Below are 6,926 nucleotides of genomic sequence, written 5' to 3' on the forward strand. Positions count from 1 at the left end.
TTTATTTTTGAGAGACAGAGAGAGACAGAGCAAGTGTGGGGGAGGGGCAGAGAGAGAGGGAGACACAGAATCAGAAGCAGACTCCAGGTTCGGAGCTGTCAGTGCAGAGCCCCACGCGGGGCTTGAACTCACAAACTGAGATCATGACCTGAGCCGAAGTCGGACACTCAACCGACTGAGCCACCCAGGCGCCCCTTTCTTCTTCTTTTAATTGTTTTTAATGTTTATTCATTTTTGAGAGACAGAGTGTGAGTCGGGGAGGGGCAGAGAGAGAGGGAGACAGAGAATCTGAAGCAGGCTCCAGGCGCTGAGCCCTCAGCACAGGGAGCACCAAGGGGAGCTCAAACCCACAAACCGTGAGATCATGACTTGAGTTGAAGTCCGACGCTTAACGGACTCACCGACCCAGGTGCCCCTTAACCGACTGACCGACCCAGGTGCCCCTCGTTTTCTCTTCTTTTTATGTAATTTTGCCCGGTGTTGGTCATGTGGAAAAAAAGACTGGTTACCCTGGGTTTGCTCCCAAAGTTTAGTCGAGAAATGTTACTGTTTTGTATATTTCAGTCACCACACCAGGAGGCATATGATGTCAGATTGTTCCACTGACACTGATTGATGATGGATGTTGACTTTGTTGAGATGCTAGGTTTGGAAATTTTACTTCCTTGGTTAAGTTTATTCCTTGGCATTTTATTCTTTCAGGGGCAATGCAGATGGAACTGTTTTCTTAAGTTCTCGCATTTGGGAATTTTAAAGCGCCAAGTTTGGACCACTTTGACTTGCAAACATTCCAGGTATATAACCAAACCAACGTGAGTGCGATCCTCGACCAGTCACAGAAACTGCACCAGGTGGGTTGTGGCACAAGGAAAACTTTATTTGCAGCAAATAAGTGAGGTCACCGTAATGGCTTCCAAAGCCCTGACTCCCCAAGAGACGGTGAATGGCTATCTTTCGGATTAGGATGAATATTTAGATAGGGGATCTCTGTCATTGGACGAGAGGCGGGCATAAAATTGCGCATGCGCCATAAGGAAACGTGCCTAGACAACGTTGTATGTTATGTGAATGAGGCTTGTGTTCCTCCTGGGGAGGGGATTTTAGTAGTATAATGAGGTAAAGGTTATGTTGGGTCGTTCTAAGGGGTCACTCCACAGTCCATCTGCGCAGGGCCAAACGGTCTGGCTTGTGGGTGTGGCCAGGGCAGTCGCCATCCCACCCCTGAGGTAGTTTTGGGTTTCATTTGCCAGAGTTAAGAGGAAAGCCGGAAAAAAGCGCTTAAGGAAAAACGTAAGACAAAGGCTAGTGAGTACATGCAGGTGGGCGGTAAAGGTCAGGTCCTGGGGTCTAGCTGGTGACACGTTTGCTCTTTGGTGAGTTACTGGCAGAGACCACTCTAGGCGGAGTTGTGTCACACGGGAAACTTTATTTGTAGCAAATAAGGAGATCAGGAGGAATAACTTGCAAAGTGGTAACTCTTCAAGTGGAGGTGAGTGGGTTGCTGTTCTTTAGGGTTATAATGAATATTCAGAAAAGGGAATCTTGTCACTGCATGTAAAGTTGGGCGTAAGGTTGCCCAGGCCTACTTTGAAAACATGCCTATGCATGTATCCCATGTTGTGTTAATAAACCTGTGTTCCTCCGTGGGCGGGGATTTAATTTTTTTCATGTTTACTTATTTATTTTGAAAGAGAGAACATGTGAGCAGGGGAGGGGCAGACAGAGCATCTCAAGCAGGCTCTGTGCTGTCATCACAGAGCCTGATATGGGGCTGGAACTCATGAACCTGAGATCATGACCTGAACTGAAATCAAGAGTCAGATGCTCAACCAAGGAAGCCATCCAGGTGCCCCTTGGATGGAGATTTTAACGTTAGAATGAGATAGAGCTCGCTGTCAGCAGGTGTGAGTCCGAGTTTGAGCTCAAACTGGTCTAGGCTGGCGGGAGCTCTTGTTTGCCTCTAAAAGACAAGGTTGGGATGCCTGGGTGGCTCAGTCAGTTAAGCATCAGACTTCAGCTCAGGTCATTATCTTGTGGTTCATGGGTTTGAGCCTTGCATCTGGCTTTGTGCTGATCGCTCTTCTGATTCTGTGTCTCCCTCTCTGTCTTCTCTCCTGCTCACACTCTGTTTCTCTCTTTCTCTCAAAAATAATGTTAAAAAATTAAAAAAAAAAGATAAGGTTAATGTTTCTGTCAAGAAGGGGGATGAGTAGGGGACTTGCTGGTGACAGTTTTAACCTCATTAATCCTGTGGGGCACAGTTTCAATCCTGCAGTAGGTCAATCTTTATTTTTGAACAGTGCTGGGAGTTTTACAATTGATTTATTGTGTCTGATATGTTTAGGCTATTTTCTGGCTTGGTAGAGACCATTGGGTTTTGCATTCCCTTTTGTTCCCTTAAGATCTTTAACTACTGAGGTTTTGGTATTTCTTAGTTCTTACACCCCTTAGGAAGAGTTCTGTAAGAAGTGTTGCCAGGGCAAGCAGTGCTGGTGAACTGTAGATCACAGAAGATAGCTGGGGGTCTAAAATGACTTCTGCTGTGCCACAAAAGTTATATATCATCTTTCTTTTTCTAGGGATCCCCCCCCAACTCTTTCTGCTTATAGTTATATCTGTAAATTATATTCCTTTTGTTAACATTTATAATTTTTCTTTAGGGTCCTTTCTCAGGGTCAAGATTTGGGTCAATCACATCTTTGCAATTAAAAAAGTCAAATACCAGAGTGATTTGTGATCATCAGCAAGAAACAAACAATGTCTGTGCATTAGAGAAACTTGTAAGCACCTGATTAAAGAAGATATCAGGTCAACCACACCGGTGGGATGAACCTCTTCCTCTGACACAACATCACCTGTTAACTGGAGCTATTCAGGAAGAAAGAGGCAAATGCAAATTGTGGGATGCTCCTGAGAAGCAACTGGCCAGGGTGTTTCAGCAATGCCAATGTCTTACGAGGAAAAAAAAAAAGATGAGACAAATTAAAATTCAAGGAAAAGGAGATTAAAGAAGGATAAAGAGGCATGAAGCTAAATGCCATTCATGATCCTTCGGGCCTCTACCAGGGCAGCTAGCTTGAGCATCCTCACAACATGGTGGCTGTCTTCTCCCAGAGCCAGTGTTTCAAGAGAGTGAAAGGCAGAAGCACTAGTATCTTTTATGACCTGGTCCTGGAAGTCACATACTATCATTTCCACATTATCCTATTGGTTACACAGGTCAGTACTATTTAGTGCGGGAAGAGTACACAGGGGTGTGAACACCATGGCATGAGGGTCCCTGACTGCCATATTACAGGCTGCCTACCACAAGTACCTACCTCATGGGGTTGTGGAAGGAATGAAATGCATTAATAAATGGAAAGGATTCCAGACCAATGCTCTGCATACAGTAGGTTCTTATCAATGTTAGCTTTTGGTATTATTGGCCCACAGGGTAGCAGTTTGCTTTTCTTTAACTATATATCACTGTCACAAATTTTAAGGCAATAATCTTTCAATCTTAACCTATCTTAACCTAGGACACTCCTCAAAATCACCTGTGGGATTTTTCAGTTTAATACTACTTTTTAGGAGTACCTGGGTAGCTCAGTTGGTTGGGAATCTGACTCTCTTTTATTTCTTTATTATTATTATTTTTTTAAATTTTGATATTGAGAGAGAGACAGAGTGTGAATGGGGGAGAGGCAGAGAGAGGGAGACACAGAATCTAAAGCAGGCTCCAGGCTCTGAGCTATCAGCACAGAGCCTGACATGGGGCTCGAACTTACAAATCATGAGATCATGACCTGAGTGGAAGTCGGTCGCTTAACTGGCTGAGCCACCCAGGTGCCCTGGGAGTCTGACTCTTGATTTCGGCTCAGGTTATGAACTCATGGTTCCTGAGGTGGAGCCCCTGTTGGGCTCTGCACTGACAGCTCGGAGCTTGCTTGGGATTCCCCCCTTGCCCCTCCCCCTCCATCTCTCAAAATAAATAAATATGGGTGCCTGGGTGGCTGAGTCAGTTAAGCATTGGTCTCTTGATTTCAGTTCCGGCTGTGAACTCACGGGTTCGTGGGATCAAGCTCTGAGTTGAGCATGGAGGCTGCTTGGGATTTTCTCTCTCCCTCTCTGCTTCTCTGTTCCATTTCTGCTCACATGAGCATGTGCTCACTCTCTCTCTCCCACTAAATAAATAAGTAAGTAAATAAACTTTAAAAAAATATACTTTTAAAAACAATTTTAAGTGGTTTTTAAATTTATGAAAATAACAATGCTTGTTCAACCTTACAGAAGTATGTATAATATATGCTTGTTTCCCTCCCTGGGAGTAAATACTTTTAAGATTATATTCTTCTGACCACTTTATCCTAATTTATAGATATATTATACTAGTGTTAAATAAATGGGATTCTAGTGTATGTATGGGTGGGTGACTTAGAAACTGGTTGAATGGTTTATCTTGGGAATCATGTATGTTATGTCTGTGCATTTGTGTGACAGTCTCCAGGCCCACCCTATTCCCCAGGGACTGACCATTTAGAGATTTTTTTTCCTAGGGGGTAGGGGCATATTTTCATAATTTACCATTCCACGACGTGGAATGGAATAATGGAGTCATGACAAAGTTTGATCCCCAAATAGGTCGGTAGGCTTGATTCTATTTCAAATCTGTAATGCAAATGTTGGGGAAAGTCTGTGAGCTTTGGAGTCAAGGCAAGTCTGGATTTGAATGTTGGCTCTGATGCTTACCAACAGGGTGACTCTGGACAAGGTTTGCTTCTCTTTGTATCAGTCTCTCACCTTCAGCCTCCATATTTGTAAAGCCACCTCATGGAGATATTAAGTGAGGTCATCCGTGATGTCAAGTGTCAGGCGGACTCCTAGCCTGAATTACTCAGTGTAGGTTAGCTGTGTTTCCTGTCACTGCACCCTTTGGACGGACTGCGGAACTGCCCACAAGAGGGCGCAAGTGAGCAGGCGTGAGTGCCTTGCAGCCCTTTGAGCGCCGCCGTAGGGGCTACGGCGGTTCAGCGGCCACAACGTTGCAAACATCCCTGGAGTGTGTGTAAACACGGTCCTGTCCTCTCCGGAGGTGGCTGAATGAGATTGTGTCGTGAATATAATGAGTGCCCCGGGGGGAGGCAACAGCTCTGCTCTGCCTCTGGGGAGCCTGCCTTCTGGTTGCTATGGAATTTTCACAGCCGTTCTCTTCCCAAAAGCACCGAGTCAAATCCCTTTTGGGACAAAAAGCCTTAGTTTCACCACCTTTAAAATAGATGGCATCATACTTTCCAGTCTCTCCCCATCGGGTTAGCTGGAGCAACTTGGGCAGAGCCGGGGCCACTGAAAAAAGTGAATGACCACGAAATAACATGCTCCTATTTTTTCAATGTTTTTTTTTTTAACTGGCTAATCATGACAGACCTAATCTTACCTCGTTCAACCCTCAGGACAACGTATGAGGAGGATATTATTATCCCTGCTTGATGATTGAGAAAATGGGAGTCACAGAGAGGGCTAGCAACTTTCCCAATGTCACACAGCTAGGGAGTAGTAGAGGTAAGTTTCATGGTCTTGTTTGTTCAAACTCCACAGCTGATGGGTCTAACCACTGCACACACAGCCTTTTTGCTTGAAGTGAAGACTCCTGGACTCAGGGTCAGAAGTCATGGGTGAATCACGGTTCTTCCACTGCTGAGTCAATTTGCAAGTCAATTTGCTGAGTCATAGGCAAGTCTCAACAGTTTTTTTCTGTTTCTCCATGAAAACTTTGGGTCTGGGAAGAGTTATGACTTCACTAACATCCCTCTCTCATGGGGTTGTGTAGGTGTCAAATGTGACACGGGTGTGAATGTGCTTTGCAAACTGTAAAGCGAGGTACACAGAAGAGACAGTGATTAGCTGATGATAGGAAGAAGCAATCAGGGCGGCAGGGTCCTCATTGCATTTGTGGATTGGTTTACTTTTTTAAAAGTTTATTCATTTTGAGAGAGAGAGAGTGCACGCGCATGTGTGTGTGGGGGGGGGTGGGGCAGAGAGAGAGGGCAACAGAGGATCCTGAGCAGACTCCATGCTGTCAGCACAGAGCCCAATGCGGGGCTTAAACTCATGAACTGTGAGATCATGACCTGAGCCGAAACCAAGAGTCGTACGCTTAACCGACTGAGCCACCCAGGTACCCCTACTTTCTTCTCCTGTCTTACTTAGTCCCTTACTTGTATTCCTTTAACAAATACCGAGTGCCTGCTATATGCCATGCTCTGTCGTGGGCACTGGGGATTCAACAATCAGACAACAATGCAGGCACAAGTCTCTGCCCTCAGAAAGCTCCCATTCTAGTGGAGGGAGACAGACAAGACACACACGCACCTGTAATGTGTCGGGGTGAGTGCTTTGGGAAAAAAACATGCAGGAAAGGGTAAGGAGAAAACCTCGGCAGGGGACAAGGTGCAGAGGGAACTGGAGTGTTGAGGAAGATCACTACAGGAGTCTGTGTGAAAGGGATGAGGAAGTGTGTTACGTGCATTTCCGAGGGAATGTTGGTTCAGGCAGATGGAACAGCGCTAGTGCCCTAGGGCAGCAGGTGGTGCTGGAGTGCTAGTACTCTGGAACTAGAAAAGCCAGAGTGGTGGAGCTGAGTGAGCCAGGTGGGGGATCTGTGGTGGATGAGGTCAGAGCACAGGGTAATGGGACGGAACACGGAGGGCCTCACAGGCCACCATAGGGATTTGGGCTTTTACCCTGGGTCAGGCAGGAGCCACTAGAGGGATTTGGGCGGGGGATCCGAGGTGCATCTGCAGGATGGCTCTGACTGCCGGCTTGAGGATACACTGCGGAGGCACAAGGACAGGAGCAGGGAGGCTGTGAAGAGGCCTGTGCAGTCATCAAGAGATGATGGGCTGGACCAGCAGGTGGCAGCGTGGAATCAGTGAGAGGTAGTCGGA

At 46.1% G+C, this 6,926-nt stretch overlaps 1 long non-coding RNA gene across 1 annotated transcript; it reads left to right on the top strand.

The window, feature by feature from the left end:
- Positions 1-706: 706 nt before the first annotated feature.
- LOC113594877 (uncharacterized) lies at positions 707-5,543 on the top strand. The gene is made up of 3 exons (XR_003415355.2): positions 707-851; positions 2,661-3,219; positions 5,433-5,543. It is a non-coding gene; the product is annotated as an uncharacterized LOC113594877 (long non-coding RNA).
- Positions 5,544-6,926: the final 1,383 nt, after the last annotated feature.

This window comes from Acinonyx jubatus, chromosome E3 (genome assembly GCF_027475565.1).
Source record: "Acinonyx jubatus isolate Ajub_Pintada_27869175 chromosome E3, VMU_Ajub_asm_v1.0, whole genome shotgun sequence".
NCBI lineage: Eukaryota > Metazoa > Chordata > Mammalia > Carnivora > Felidae > Acinonyx > Acinonyx jubatus.